The 15,771-nt window shown below is 33.8% G+C and overlaps 1 long non-coding RNA gene across 1 annotated transcript in view; it reads left to right on the top strand.

Annotated features, from left to right (window-relative positions):
* Positions 1 to 11,242, top strand: part of LOC116419966 — a 32,393-nt gene extending 21,151 nt beyond the window's left edge. Inside the window, exons 2-3 of the long non-coding RNA XR_004230292.1 lie at positions 5,531 to 5,609; positions 9,567 to 11,242. This is a non-coding gene — a long non-coding RNA (uncharacterized LOC116419966). The remainder of the gene's footprint in view (positions 1 to 5,530; positions 5,610 to 9,566) is intronic.
* Positions 11,243 to 15,771: the final 4,529 nt, after the last annotated feature.

Genomic DNA, 15,771 nt, shown 5'->3' on the forward strand with positions numbered 1-15,771 from the left:
TTCACTAAAAAGTAAAGCTAAACCCACCATAAAACTAACATCTATTCCAGTGAGATTTCTTGAAGGATATGTGGTATTGCAGAGATAATAACTGCCTAGATTTCAGATGGATAGTCAATTCTCAGAGGATGAATGCTTCATTCCCCCACATTCTGCAATTGAAGTACGTTCTCTTCTTATAAGGTATCATTTTTTTCTTATCTTGCACTAGCCTTTTATGTGCCAAAACAGATAGCCTTACCACTGTGAAAGTTGCAGGCTAACCTTAGCAGCAAAGGACTTTGAGGCTGAATCAGTCTTGCTTATTATATGATGAAAATCTGTACTCCTGAGGTCAATCTTTATTAGTGAGGCCCTTAATCATTTCAGGATTCTCAAACATTTATTAATGCTCAAGAGTTCCCCAATATCTACTTTTCTATAGCTGGGTCAAAGATTTTATACTTGTATGGTACAGTAGAAAGCATACTGAATTTGGATTCAGTGGACTGGCTTCATTTTGACTCTACTACCTAATTAGAGCCTGTGTGACCTTGGAAAAAGCATTTAATATTTCTGGGTCTTGCTTCCATTAACTGTATAGGGTCTAGATGACTCCTAAAAATTCTTCCAGTTGTGTCTTCCAGTTCCAAGTCTAGAAAAAAAGAGGTATCATAAAAAACAAAGTTGAGCATACTTTTCAGGATTGCATTAACATTCAATAAATTCATTCCTGGATAAATGCTTACTTTATCCACATGGGTAGACAGTATAAACATGATCAAGTATGTAAAGTGCCTTTGGGAAAGAGAGTGGTCCTGTAAAGAGTAAAACATACACCAGGTGCATCAGGAATGGCAATTGAATCTGTGATTTTATTAGTAAAGATAATACTCAGGAAAAGGTCTAACTAACTTCTCTGCAAAAATATAATCTTAAAGAGTTGCTTTAAGGACTGAGAATTTAAGTACCATTTCCAAGTTTACACAGTCAGTATACTTCCCAGATAAGACCTGCATGAGGCTTTGAAGCTATACTTCCTCCCTCTTTTTTTTTCAGAATTTTCCAACTTACCAATTAGCTGTACTGAGTTTTTCTTTCTCTTCTTCCTTTCCTCCATTCAAAAAAAATTCTATTTGTCATATGGAAAAGCTTTCTGGACAAGGATGGGGGGAATGTAAATGGAATACTTTGGTGATAAAAGTAACAGAACATGTCAATAAAATTTTATTTTACAAAAATAAGCTATGGAAAGAGTTGCCGAGTCTACAAATGTGAATATTATTAGAAAAAGGTCAATCAAGTTGGCTAATTTACCAGGCTTCTTTGCCCAGTTGGAGGAGGTACAACACAGTTAAAGTGACTGATAAATTTTGAGTGCAGCCCCTCATGGCAAAGGAAAAATGCCAACTCCAGGTGGAATCCTTGTATGATCTATTCATGTCTTTACATGGAACAAAGTTAAATGATTGAAAAAACTAGAAGAAAATGAAAGTTATACACACACACACACACACACACACACACACACAAAAACATGAATGTACAACTCAATTCAAGGAGAAACAATTTTAAGTCATCTAACTCCTTAAAAACCATCATCAAAAATTGGAAAGGGAGGGATGCCCATCAATTGAGGAATGGCTGAACAAGCTGTGATATATGTCGCATATGAAGGTAATGGAATATTATTGTTCTAGATCTCCCAGTTTTGTAGGAAGATTCACATTGTTTAGCTATTAAAATGACAAAAGTGTGTGATTCAAAAAATTTGGTTATGAATCTATCTGAAGGGATTATGCCTTATGAGAAATGTTTAAACAAATTAAGGATTGTTCTTGCATGTAACTGGGGAAAGATAAAACATTATTTATTTATTTTTTTAAGAATTGAGGGTGTTTAGCCTGGAGAGGACAAAGTCATGTATTGAAAGTCTCCTCCTTGTCTTTCCTCTTAAGCCCTGATCAGTGTTTATGTGAGCCCTTATATCTTTCCCTTTCTTCTTCCTACCTGAGAATAAATCTTCCATTATTCCGCCATAATTAATTAATGAGGGAACAGGATTTTTGATCCCTAAAATAATCGTTGATTTCTTCCTTCAGTTCTCCTTATCTTTGCATATATTTATATATCTACACTACCAACAGAAACAAATTTAAGTTATGAATAAATATATGAGGTTTTCGGTCCACTAATTTTCATTTAGTTCTCTCAATGTCTCTCAAAGAATGGCTTAGCCATTTTGAAACATAAAGGAAAAAAAATTTGTCCTAGCCACATGAAAATAGACATCCAAACTATTCGTATTCTATTAATATTTGAAAATTGTTTTTAGCATTCTTTGATTGTTTGAACACTGAATATCCTGTTTGCATCTGAGTTCTTTTAAAGGAATAACTTAAATTCTTTTTTGTTGAATGTCTAATCATTCCCTCTGATATTAATGTGCAGAATGTTATTTTGGGATCTTTGCTATTTAGAATATCATATATTTACCTTTTGTTCTTAGAAAGAAGCAATCATCTGCTATTCTGATATCTCTCAGGTAATAGTTTTCTCCCCTACAAAAATGTGTTATTTGATATTATTTATAGAGCTTAACTTATATTTATTCATAACTTAAATTTGTTTCTGTTGGTAGTGTATGGATTCAATAAATCTGATAGAATTTTTTCCTTGTGCAGATCTTCTGCATTATTATGAACTATCTTTTTGATTTTGTCTAATTAATTTCCTTCCTTTACATTTTTGCATCCAGTTTTATGACTTTTATAGAAAATGTAATGTTTTAATAATTATTTTTTAAAAGCATCTCCTCTCTTTCTAGACTTATTTACATCTTCTTTAATAACTCTTTGTTACATTTTTATCCTTATTTCTTTTATTTTTTTACGTCTTTAAAAGTTCATTTGAAACAAGCTGAAGGTTCTTGGAATTATTTCATTGTCAAAATTATATAAAAAGGATTTGTAGCATTTGTATTGTAATACTTTGATTTTCCTTGAAAAATATTAATTCAATATGTTTGGTTGTTAAACACTCACTGAAAATGACTGTCTTCTTTAATTGTTAATATCTTCTACTTTCATATCTCCTTATGGATTTTTCTGTCAATTTCTGTATGGTATTCTTACAGTAAAAGTGTTTCTTCCCATCAAACATTTTCTGTCTCTAAGTTCAACATTAGTGTGCCTCTACACCTACCCCTGCTGCCTATTCTTTGTATTCTCAGTCATTGGAATTGGATAAGATCCATGGCCCTCAAAAAAATGGAATTACTTATTATGGTATTCCTGCAGAGAGCCTTTTAAAGGCCACTACAGTTGAATCTATTTTCTTTCCACCACCTCATTCTCTTGGACTCTGCCCTGCTCTTTTTGACCATCTTTCTTTAAGTGCTTGGACTGATGCCAGGAAGATAGTCGCAGAAGAGTTTAGGGGAGGATTTCCTGAGAACATAGTTTAAGAGAAATCTCAAATAATCTATAATGAGTCATCTTCCCTACCACCTTTCTGTCAATCCTTTTACTAGTTGCATGTTTCTTCAGGAACAGAGCTAAATAACTAACCCACAACTCATTTCTGCATCTCACTCTCTCATTCATAACCTCTCTCAGGCTTTATTGTACCCTTTTTGTGCCCTTTTCCCCCACTGTAAACTTAGATTTTGCTCACTGGCCTCCATCTGCCATAAGATAACGGTTCCTCATAGATCTTTGCCAAAGTGCTTACTCTGAAAGTCAATGTCTAAAACTACAACTGCAATAATGGTTGCCAGATTGCTCCAGGCCAAGGCAGATAACGAGAGTAGGAGGGTAGAAGGGACACAGGGTGCCAGTGATGATAGGATAATGGGTTGGGTTTTAGTTTAGTTTAGTTTTTTTTTTTCTGTAAGAATTAGATTATGGGAGGGTCTCTCAATTTTCTTTTTTGCTGACTTTGTATGTGCCAAATTTTAGGAAGAGTTCCTTTTGCTCTATTGTCTCCCAATTTTTTCTTATCATCTTAATTAAACACATTTTCTAAACCTAGAAATCATAAATAATGTAAATTTCTAGCATGTAATATGTGAAAAAATATTGAGGAAGAGGTCTCTGTTGTAATAGCAAGCTTCAGTAGGTTATTTCTATAAAGCAAGATAACATAACATACTAGGAACCACTCTACAGGAACTTAGACACATGAGCCATTCAAAAAATTAGATAATAAAGCTCCAGAAGACTTTTTCTTAATGGAGCATAGATTTACTTATTCCCTTTTTTTAGGCTGCCTTGAATCTATTGAGTGTGTCAGGAAACGTGCGATATCAGGAGAGAAGAGATTTCAATTTCATGAAAATTTGGACTTTTTTTCTCATCCTCTCACCATAGCAACTTGACAAAAAGCTGCCCTGCTTTCAATCAGGTCTCCTTGCTCAGTGAAAGCGAAGTAAGAGAGCTTTAGCATATCATGTGAAGATAGCTTTTTATCTGCAGGGATTGGGATGAAAGACCATCATAACAGCTCATTTTTATGAGCATACATGGACTTTTGAAGTGAGGACACGTTTTCATTTCTTTGCCTTCTAATTTAGACCATTTCACAGAAATGTGTAAGCCTTCCCTTGTCTAGAAATGACTACCTCTGGTATGAATAGGGCAATATTCTCCTCCTGCCCTGTAACAAATACCCTATCCAATAGGGAAAATCACCACTACATAAAAGCACTGTATCTTTTTTCCCCCTTCTTTTTCTATCTCCACCTCCAAAGAAAATGGGCTTTTAAAAAGCTACAAACCTGATTGCTTGAGTGGAAACTGGAGCTTTGGATCATTTTAGTTTGGGATTCTTTTTTAAATGAAATTATTTTCTTTCTGGAGTGGAATAAAAGGCCCTGAAAGCTCTCGGTTACTGCATTAGAAAAGAAAGTCATATGCTGTTTACTCAGAGGTAAAACTGATATCAAATTACTCCAAGATAAAATCAGAGCTCCCTGACCTATTCAAGGCATAAAATGTATGGGCACTTTTTGATTCTGGTGTTTTCAGTAAGCTTTTAGCTTTAATATAATAACATAGAATTATATACTTTGCCAAATGCTGATTATTAAAAGGTATTTACTAATGGGTAATCAAACAGGCAGATATAACTGTCATGAAATTAACTGCATTAACTGCATAAACATGATAAACAATTATATTTTTAAGATATAAATAAAACACTTAAAACAAACCAAGTAAAATTTCCAAAATAATTATAATAACAAAAACATAAAAGCTGTAAGTACTTGAAATATCTTGCCTAGATTATGTTATTTAATTTTGTGTCAGAATTTCTTTTGTTTATAAGTTCTTAGGGAAAGATTTGATCCTCCATATCCAAAGGTAATACATCTCTTTATTCATAGTTTCACAATACAGGAAAGATCTAGTATTAGCCTCCTATCTTTAAACTATAGAACACTATAGACCGGCATGACCAACACAGCATCCTATCCAAAGGTGGATCTGACCTATCTCCTTTTGAGCTATCTATATTTTTAATGCTGTTTTCTAATGCAATTCCTTTCCAGGGGCTGTGCCTTATATTTTCCTTTCTGGATCCAATTCTCCATCTAAGAAATAGCAGCATGTTCTCTATCAAGAACCAAGGTAATGTCATTTAGAAAAGTAACCCTGAGAAAAGCTCCATACCTACCATGGGATATACAACTTAAGTGGGAGGTTTATGTTAAAATACATTGTGTGTGCATTTATATTTACAAAGATACACGCATGCACACATGCACACACACTATCACAACTGAAATGTCATCAAATCTTAAAACTGGTTTCCAATGGATACTGTCTTCTACTTAAGAGATCAGTTAAGTTAATCAATAAGTATTCATTAAGCACTTATTATATACCTGGCAGCATGCCTAGAACTGGGCATCCAGAGTATGGGGGAAAGTCCCCGCTATCAAAGGGAGTATTCTCATGAAGGAAACAACATGTCAATACAAGATTGATAAGAAAGGAAAAGGAATTAGTGGCTAGAAAGTGGGGGAAGTCAGAAGCCTCCAAAGGTTGATTTGGGCTTCAACAAGTAGGTATATGTCCATGAAGAGCACGCTGGAGAGTAGCACCATTGTTCTACTTGGAAGCCAAGATCAAAATTAAACTAAATTGGTGGAAACTACCAGGATAGTTTTCTGCTCAGTCAGAAGCTTATGAGTTTATTGTTATTTGGTAGGTCTACAAACATGACCACTTGTCAAGAACTGAATGAGAATATTCATGCATCAGTCAGAGGAGGGAGAGTCTGACCAAATGATCTGATATCCCTTCATTTCCATACCAATAATATTTCAGAGCTGCCATATAACTATAAAGTCTGACATTCCCAAACAGGAAAAAAAAACAAAATTATATATTGCAATAGAAAGATATGGGGTGGGCAGTAAGTAGACTATAGCATGATAGTAATGATAACTTGGATGACATAAATAGCATACAAGTATTAGTGCCATAGTCATGAGATTTACAAGGGATTTGCCTTCTCTTGTTGAAAACTGAGAAAACAATATAACATCAAAGAGAGCTCTGACAGGAAAAGAAGGTGAATCAGTCATTTAAAAAGATGAGCCATAAGAGATATTCATCCCAAGTTTTGAGATACTTTCTGGGGAATTGAAAAAGAATTAGAGGAAGTCTTTCAGAGTACAAGGCAGATCCTCTATGGAGAGACATGGATAAGAATCACACAGAATGAGAAAGAATGGATGAGTTGTGATTCTCCTCAATAGGGAGAATGATCATGTAGATGAGATGATTAATTCACCCAGTGGTGAAAAAACAACCAGGGCCTTTTAATTTCCCAAGTGATACCCTTTCTACCTCGCCATAGCCAAAAAAAAGCTTTTACAAATCTATCCTGTTACCATTCATAGGCAATATATTGATTTTTATTCTTTTATATAACATTTCTATGTATAAGAAATGGAAAAAAGAATCTTGAATCTGAAATTCTGTCACATTTGAACATCTTTTTAAAAAAGAAAATGTTTAATAGTAAGGGATAACATTTACAGTTTGCCTATGTCCCTTGAACTCCCTTCTGCTCTTTTCTGTGTATATTTACGTTTTATTGATACTCTATTATTTTTGATAGGTCTACATCCTAACTCTAATATCAGTATTGTGTAACTTGTTTATAGGACCCAGAAATATGAGAGAAATTTTTCAAAAGAATTATCAGTAATCACTACGACCAAAAATTAAAATGGGATCAGTTTCAGTAACTATAAATGTACAGAGACTGCAGGAGATTGTTAAAATGTTACTACAGTGAAGAAAAACCTAAGAAATCTAAGGCTTCTTTGTGATATATGCATATTTGTATGTGTATGTATAAACACATATATGTACTTACATAGACACGTTTAATTTCTAACCTCTAACAATATTTGTTGTCTGTATGACCCTAAGCAAGTCATCTAACTTCTTAAGAGTCCTAGGAAACTCAGAATATAAATCACAAAGAGTTGATAATGGAGCTATAAATTTGTGAATCTCTATTACATATAGCTTTTAAAAATATATGTGTATTACATTATCAATATGCTAGCAAAAATGCTTTTCTAAAAATCTGTATTCCCTGAACTTGGGCAGATAAATTTCTTAGTGCAAATTCTCTATAACTGCAACCTTATCCAAATATATAGACAGATAAATAGAAAAATGCATGTGTATAAGTGTGTGTATGTGTATACATATATGTAAATTTACACACATGCTATATATTAATGTATTTTATATACATATGTGCAAATTGCATGTGTTTGTACAATTCTTCTAAGTACAGGAATTCTGAAAGTCTGAGATTTTTGACTGATACTTCTAGATCTCATTCATATTACTGATGACATTTTGGATTATATATAATGTTAATGCTGGAGGGTAGTGATGTGGCTGATGTTTCCAGATGATATGTTTTAGGGGAAGCATCAAATGATGGGATTCAATCATGTGAAAAATTCACAATAGTCATTCTCACTGACAAAAGGAAGGCTTATTTAGGGGAAGAGGTTACAAACAAGATGGAGAGATGCAATAGACACAAGCAATGACAAATATGAAATAGAGTGGGAAAGTATCAAGAAAGGGGTTATAGCAATTAATAAGGGAAAGAACAAATCCCCTAGTGGAATTCATAATTAACCAGGAGAAAGAAAATACCCCATGAGGTTGGGGCATTCCCTTAACTGGCAGATTAAATCCGAAAAGGGATTTAGTACCCTAAAAGAGTTAACTAACTATAAGAAGGAGAAAACTACCATAAGGCATAGTGGGGTTTGAGAGGAAAGACATGGTAAGGAGATGAGAGGAGAGACAAGGCAGATTGTCGTGGGGGAGTGCCCCAGTAAAGATGGTGTGGGCCATAAGCAGACATATAGGGAAAATGGACACAACTGGGGTTTTTTGACAAGACTCCACAGAGGGTGGGCCTCAGGGGTGTGATATAATTTTGATTTCAGACAGGACAATTTCCACAGAAAATGAGACCAAAGAGCTAAACTGATGTCTCTTAGAGCCTTTTTCCTGCCTGTCCCAGAAAACAATACCATCAGTGTTCTAGTCTCTATCTACCAACTGTACCCAGCTACTGGGAACCTATCAGTAGGAGAGAAAAAATAAACATAAATTATATAAGCTACCCATGTAATATCTAATTTGCATACATACTATTGTTATCTACTATGGATGAAATAATATATATTCATTCACACATGTTTAATATGTGTATTTGACCTGCAAATATTTCATTAAGTTTTTGCTCATTCCCTTTCCTCTCCTTTTCTTTCTATCCTCTTCTAAATGTCAGCCTATAAATCTCTTCTTGTAATCCTCATCTCATTCTGTTGTTCTCTTTATCAGGATCCTAAAATATTTATCAGCATCTGCTTATATTGAACATGCTGAATTCTTCAAGAAAGCTTCCCTTAAAATTAGAAACAATGCAAAATATGTAATAATGTAAAATAGTTTGCTATTTTCAACAGACTTACTAATGAATTTTTATTAGGCCTGATGTCTAATTCTTATAAGCACATTGTACTTTCTCTCAGAACCTAGACTTAGAGTCCCCTTTATTTTCATGGTAAGGCTTATATATATTGGAAAAACTCTAACCTTGATAAATCCAAATGAGGGCTATATGGGTCTAATCATTTTGGAGGTAGCTCATTATATGTACTACATTACTCATTAGGTAAGACTGAATTTGATTAGTAGTAACCATGGAAAGATTTATATCATCACTTACCTCATCCTCTCTTGGGGGGCAAATAGAGAAGGATTCCAAATATGAACCAGAGTGGTACCAACCCAGAGAAACCAAAATTACAATTTAACCTTTATTTGCAAAGAAGTGAAGCAATTTTAAATACTTGCTTAAAGTTTTCTGATATCAGATAGAAGAGTAAATGCTCAATCTGTTTGGAAAATGTGTTAAGTTCAGTAGTTACATATGCTGCATGAATACTAAGAAATGAGAAATGGACCACATTATCTACACAAGGGCCTCAGATTGATTTATTTAACTTAACATTTCTTCTCAATCCTTAGCTTTCAGGAACTGATAGATATGCATTGGAGACTGTCAGCATCTTGAACAAAGCTGCTTTTATCTGCCATCAAGATATTGAAGAAGTTTACCTGCATTATTGAAACCTATGGGAACAATCATTGAGATGTTAATCAAGATGGACAAAGCTTCTTCTCCTAAAGGAATTTTCAGTCTTTTTTTCTACCTTTTATTCAAGATCAAGTTTACTAAATAAGCTGCCTTAAATTCTGCTTAAATTACCTATAGAAAATGTGACTTTCTCATTGATATCTTGTAAAACTTAATAGTTTCTTTGTTACTCATGTCAGTATTCAAAGGCTGGAATTTAGATATCATAACACTTTGCTATAAATTAATAATACATTGGTATTAAGAACTACCTGGCAGATTTAGTTACACTAAGTTAATTCTAATTGACTTTAAGGAATAGCACACGTTTACTATGGTTCTTCAATACTTTTAAAAGTTAAATTATATATTTTCCAATAATGACTCATGATTTGGAATATTTTATACATTTATTTATAGTTTAAATTTATTCCCTTGAAACTGGTCTGCTCATAACTAATTATTGATTATCTAGGGAGGAGTGTTTATGCTTATAAATTTCAATCAAATCCTTCTATATCTTTGAAATGAGACTTTTTTAATCAGAGAAACTTGGCAACAAGATTTTTCCCAGTTAACTATTACCCTTCCATATTACCATATTAGTTCTGTTTATGACAAATTAATATATACATATATACTTATGTGTTTGCACATATATATTAATTTCATTATAATCAAAATTGTCCCTTCCTCTACTATTTGCCTCTATCACTTATTTGGTCAGAAAAGTTGCCACTTGGTAATTCATTCCTTCATGATCAAACTTTATGTGACCTATTACGTCTAGATCATGCTTACTTTACATTTTAGTTTATTTTGCTATATGGTACAAGGTGTTGGTCTAACCCGACTGTTATATGGGTTTCCTAAATTTTTTTAGATCAACTAGTAAGTCTATATCACCATAAAAGACTTGAGGTCTTCAAGTTTATCAAACACTAGATTAACACATTCATCTGCTTCTTAGTTTGGTCTCCTAATCTATTCTACAGATAGAACTCTCTACTTTTTATTTTAATAATACTGTGTATATAAATATATAATAAATTCAAAAAAATTTCCCAATATCCTTCAGAGGCAATGGTTAATGGCAGAATTTTGTCTAAAAGGTACAAATAAGATAGATCTATTACTGTCATCTTAAATTTAATATTTACTTTTAAAAGGAGTTCACAATCCATATAAATACTATCTCTTTACATATGGAAAAGTCTGTGACTGTTATTGTTAAATCCATAATAAAAAGGATTTAAATGATAAATGAATATAAACTTATTGATCAATGCTTATAAAAGAACATGTCAAAAATATGAGCAGTGTCCTCTCAGAGAGGAATGATGGATGGATAAAAATATTTACAAGTTTACTTTGAGAATTGCTTAGGAATTACCATATAAAGGTCTTTTAATGATGTAACTGTATAAAGGACAACAAATAAAAATATAGAAGATTCACAAAAATTCTCATAACAAATTCTTTTTGTCACTTAGGATTAGGGTTAGGATTTTATCAATACTTCAGCATCAATATTCCACATGTGCCTGCTGGTGAAGCAGACATAATTCTGAAGAAAGCAAAGATAAGAAAAACAATAGACCACATATATGCAGAAGATATTGATGATGGTAACCAGTGTTTTGAGACCACTGGGTAACCAGTTCTCAAGTTAACTGAAAGAGTCAGTAGATGGCATGCCAAAGACCTGGAAATCCAAGACCTTATTGTTACCAAAAAATGGGGGCAAGAGATGATCCATCCTTACAAAATCATTGCGATAGTGATCTACATACTTGTTTGAAAGCTTCCCTGATAAAATTGTGAACAACAGGAAATTTTTTACAAATTTATATATTAAAATATATACCAACATCATAGAACTGACTGAGATTTAAGGAATATTAGAATCAAATCTAGAATTATCACCTATATGAATGACATAATTAGACAAAAGAGTTTGGTGTAGTTTTTCATAAATTGATACATATGATTTGCAATTGGATAAAGAATCCATAGAGCTTATTTAAATCAAAATGTATTCTTCCCCTATTTCAACAATAAATCTGAGGTAATTTCAAATATATCTATATTTTCTTAAATTCTATATAAGAAATTCTATTTCTTATTTTTTTTTCTATTTCTCCTCTTGAACTCTGGAACCAGTACATTGTCCATTTAAGCAATGTCTCTCATGCAGATGGACATACATTAACACACATATGTATATTGATAATAGACTGATATTCTCTCTCAATCTTTCTGTTTCTCTGTCTCTCACTTTTTCTTCATATTTACACATACATATCTGTGTATCATATTACACATATATACAGGTGTGTACATACATTTGTATATGAACAAATCTGTGATGTGTGTATACATACAGAGCTGAGTAAGCAAAAAACAATGAAGTATATCACCTTTAGGAAATTATATATAGTATTTCTAATAACAACTATCTCCTTAAAGAAAAAAATAATGAATATTTAAAAAATAACTTTCTAGTGAGTCTCTCTAGCAGAAATTCACAGATCAACACAATCTCTGAAGAATTAGTGTTAAAAGTCATTCAATGTTCAAGCATCTGCCAGAAATCAGTAGGCTACATTATACTGCAAATGAATGCAACTGACTGGATGAAGTATTTCTTAGTATTGAGACTAAGTCACATGATCCCTATTTCCAGGCCTTGAACCCTGGGATACAGGAAATTAGTGAAGTTACAAGAAGTGATGTGATCCATGGGAAGCAGACAACATTGGTGACCATTGGTCAAGGATGGTTACATCCTTTTAGTCTATCCATTGAGAAAGCTTGGTCTTTTCCTATTTAACCAGGTGTCCTAATTCTGGCTGGCTAGGTTCAGGAGTACATGTCAGGAGTTAGGATGTCTCCCAGGTGTGTCTGGGCCTCTTCCTGCAGGCATTAAATAAAAGCTTTCTCTTTGTACCTGAAAATGTTTCTGATTAGTTAATTTGGGAAAGGGGGTCTAGCACCCGTCCCACACACCAACAGCGATTCAAGAAAAGCACCAGGAAGAATATAAAAAAGGCAAATCATCAGAAATAAAGATAGGTTTGTCAAGGAACTAGAGCAAGATATAATCACTAATTGATAGCCAAAGTATGTACCACATTGTTATCCATAAAATGTCAAGACATTGAGTTTAAAGTGTTTTTCCATTAATTTTGTGATACATTTTTATTTGGATTTGGGGTAAATGGATGAGGAGAAAGATTATCAAAGACTAACTTGCTTTGGTTTCTTAAGAGCTTTTCTAATCATAGAAAATTGATCATTATTCCTGTTTTGTTGTTTCTCAGTTAGAACATCTTATAATTTTCTCAGCTCTTGCTGGCTACAACTATAGATATACAGAAGGTATGTAAGTGGTAAAAATCACAAGACAGATTTTTTAATAAGGAATGTATAAAATCATTATAAATTATATAAAATATTATTAGTGTTCAATGTAAACTCAGCAGACATCAACACAATTGATCTGTGGTCTCACCCTCCAACAGTGTAGATTTCCAACAAGCCACATCTTATCATTTTGCATGACTCTTGTTCATATTTTATATTCTCCCATAAATTCATCACAGAGGACCCATGAATGATTCTGGAGGCCTTTTTATAGAGCTCCTGACCATACATAGATACAAATAAACATGTAGAATGTTCAGTTATCTTTGCATTTCCTACATGATTGACTAATCTCTTTTCCAGTCACATACTACTCTGATCATATAATTTATGCTGTTTTCCGTGCAATTATTCATTAATAATAAACTATAGGTTACTCAGGGGCTACCATGTATTTCTCCATTATCCACTTGGTGACCCAAAATTTTCATTCTTCAACCCAAAAACATATTCTATACAGGCATATATATGTATGGGGTATGTGTGAAGAGGAAGATATTTATATTTATATATTATAATAAATAATAAATCTGGAATTTTTGTTGAAATACTCTTATGCCAATACAGATTTATCTATAAATGCAAACTCCAAAACAGGGATATTGGACAAATCAGCTATAACAAACAGAATGTTTTATTCTTAACCTCTACATTTTCTTCTCTTCCTCCTACTCTGAATGAATAAAATTAGTTTAATAGCCCCTATCTTGTCTAAGTTAAAAAGCTTCATTAATTGCTTACAAACCGGATCTTAAAGAAGGGACATCTTAAAGTGATCATTATTAGCATTTTCATTTCTGACTAGGGATATTTATAACATCAAAGGTGATTCAGAGGCCACCAAACAATTCAATGCTGCAAAATTTTCAAGATTAATGTTTTCCTCAAGAGTGATTCTTGTCTGCAGCTGCAATGTGTGTCATACTACAGTTTTAGATACTTAGCATTTGTACTAGCAGTAGTACAAATGGGTGAATATAAAAAGGCCTCATATGTATCTGTGTCATTAGACATTCCCCCAAGAATAGAACTTTCCTGCCTTCTTATCATGATGAACAGCATTTTGTATACACATAAATTTCTTGCAATACTATATTCATTTCACTAAATAAAAGAATCACATTTACTGTGGGAATGTACACATCATTGCCTAAAACACACACACACACACACACACACACACACACACAAATTCTCTGGAAAATAACCATTCTTTGTACTAAAATAGTACCTACTATCATCATACAATTTCTTCTGAAAAATCCCTATAGGAGGGAAAAAGAAGGATAAGAGAAAGGAACAAACATTTATAGAATGATCACTATGTGCCAGACACTATTTGTTATTTGACACTCTATGAGGTCAAAAGGAAAAGTCTGTGACACTGGATGGTGGATTTGGCTAGAGTCCATATAGAGACAATAACCATTTGTAGGCCTTGCCGGCAGTGATAGCAACAGCAACAACTTCAAGAGCTTCTAACCCAAAGATGGTAAGGGAACGGGTCAGAAAGAAATCATAGCGTACTCTTATTGCATTGTTATGCAGTTCCTTTGTTCATACTTCTGAGTCACAATTCCATGGCAAAGAGGAGTTTTTAATCACAAGGAAACCCTGAAGAGTAGAAATGCTTATGACTTCAAGATCAAGGGACCTTCCTGGGTAATGAACAGAGTACAGAACAGGAAAACAGTGACCACACCTCTCCCCAAATCATATGCCCTTGGAAGCACCAAAGACTCTCAAACCATCATCATAAGTTGCTCAGAAAACAGCAAAATCTAAAAGTCAGAAATTTGTGAAAAATCCCCCTTCCTACCCAAGAATGGAGTCTAATTTGAACATACAGTTCAAATTCAAGAAATATGCTGGGGGGGCGGGGAATGAATGAGAAAACAACTACAAAAGAACCAACTGTAAGAAGCTCTTAAGGTAACAGTGAAGATCAAGGCACAATCTCAGAAAAATACCATGATATAAAAATAACATTAGCATCAGCCACATTTAAAAAATGAATAACATGAAGGAGGATTCTGGGAAGAAAATTTCAAGCTTTCCAAATTTCACCCATAAACAGAACAAATTTGTACCTCATGGTGAACACAGACTGGTTAAAAAAAACAACAAAAAAAGACTTGGGGCAAAACTAGAGTCCTCCTGTTAAAACCCTGGAAGATCTGAGGAAAAACCTGAGGATAGCTTTAAACAGTGTGAAGTGTAAATATATCCAGGCTAGCCTTACAGAGAAAGCAAGTGGGGAACCCTGGGCCTAGCTGGGTTTGGCTGAAGCCTCATCCAGAACCACAGGAACTTTCACCTACAGGACAGGTGAGAAGTCAGGGTTTGAGTCGAGGAAGACTGAGGAAACCTCAGCAGATTAGGAATGTCAGTCCCAGTTGTGCTGTAGAGACATGGCCCTGGGCTAGAAGGAACCAGCACACCTGGTGAATGAAGAAGGTGGAACCAGGGGCCCTGCTGGTAGTGAGCATTTAGAAGACAATGCAGCTTAGTTTGGGGTTCCTAGTCAAAGGAGAGAGCTGAAGGAAAGCTAGAGGCACCATCCCTCCAAACCCAGGATTAGAGGAGTATTAGTGTAAACTCCTACTACTACTTTAAACTAATACTTTGCATTTAAAAAAAAATGAACAGGCAAAGAAGAAAGAACCCAAC

The sequence above is a fragment of the Sarcophilus harrisii genome, chromosome 6, assembly GCF_902635505.1.
Source record: "Sarcophilus harrisii chromosome 6, mSarHar1.11, whole genome shotgun sequence".
In the NCBI taxonomy this organism is placed as follows: Eukaryota; Metazoa; Chordata; class Mammalia; order Dasyuromorphia; family Dasyuridae; genus Sarcophilus; species Sarcophilus harrisii.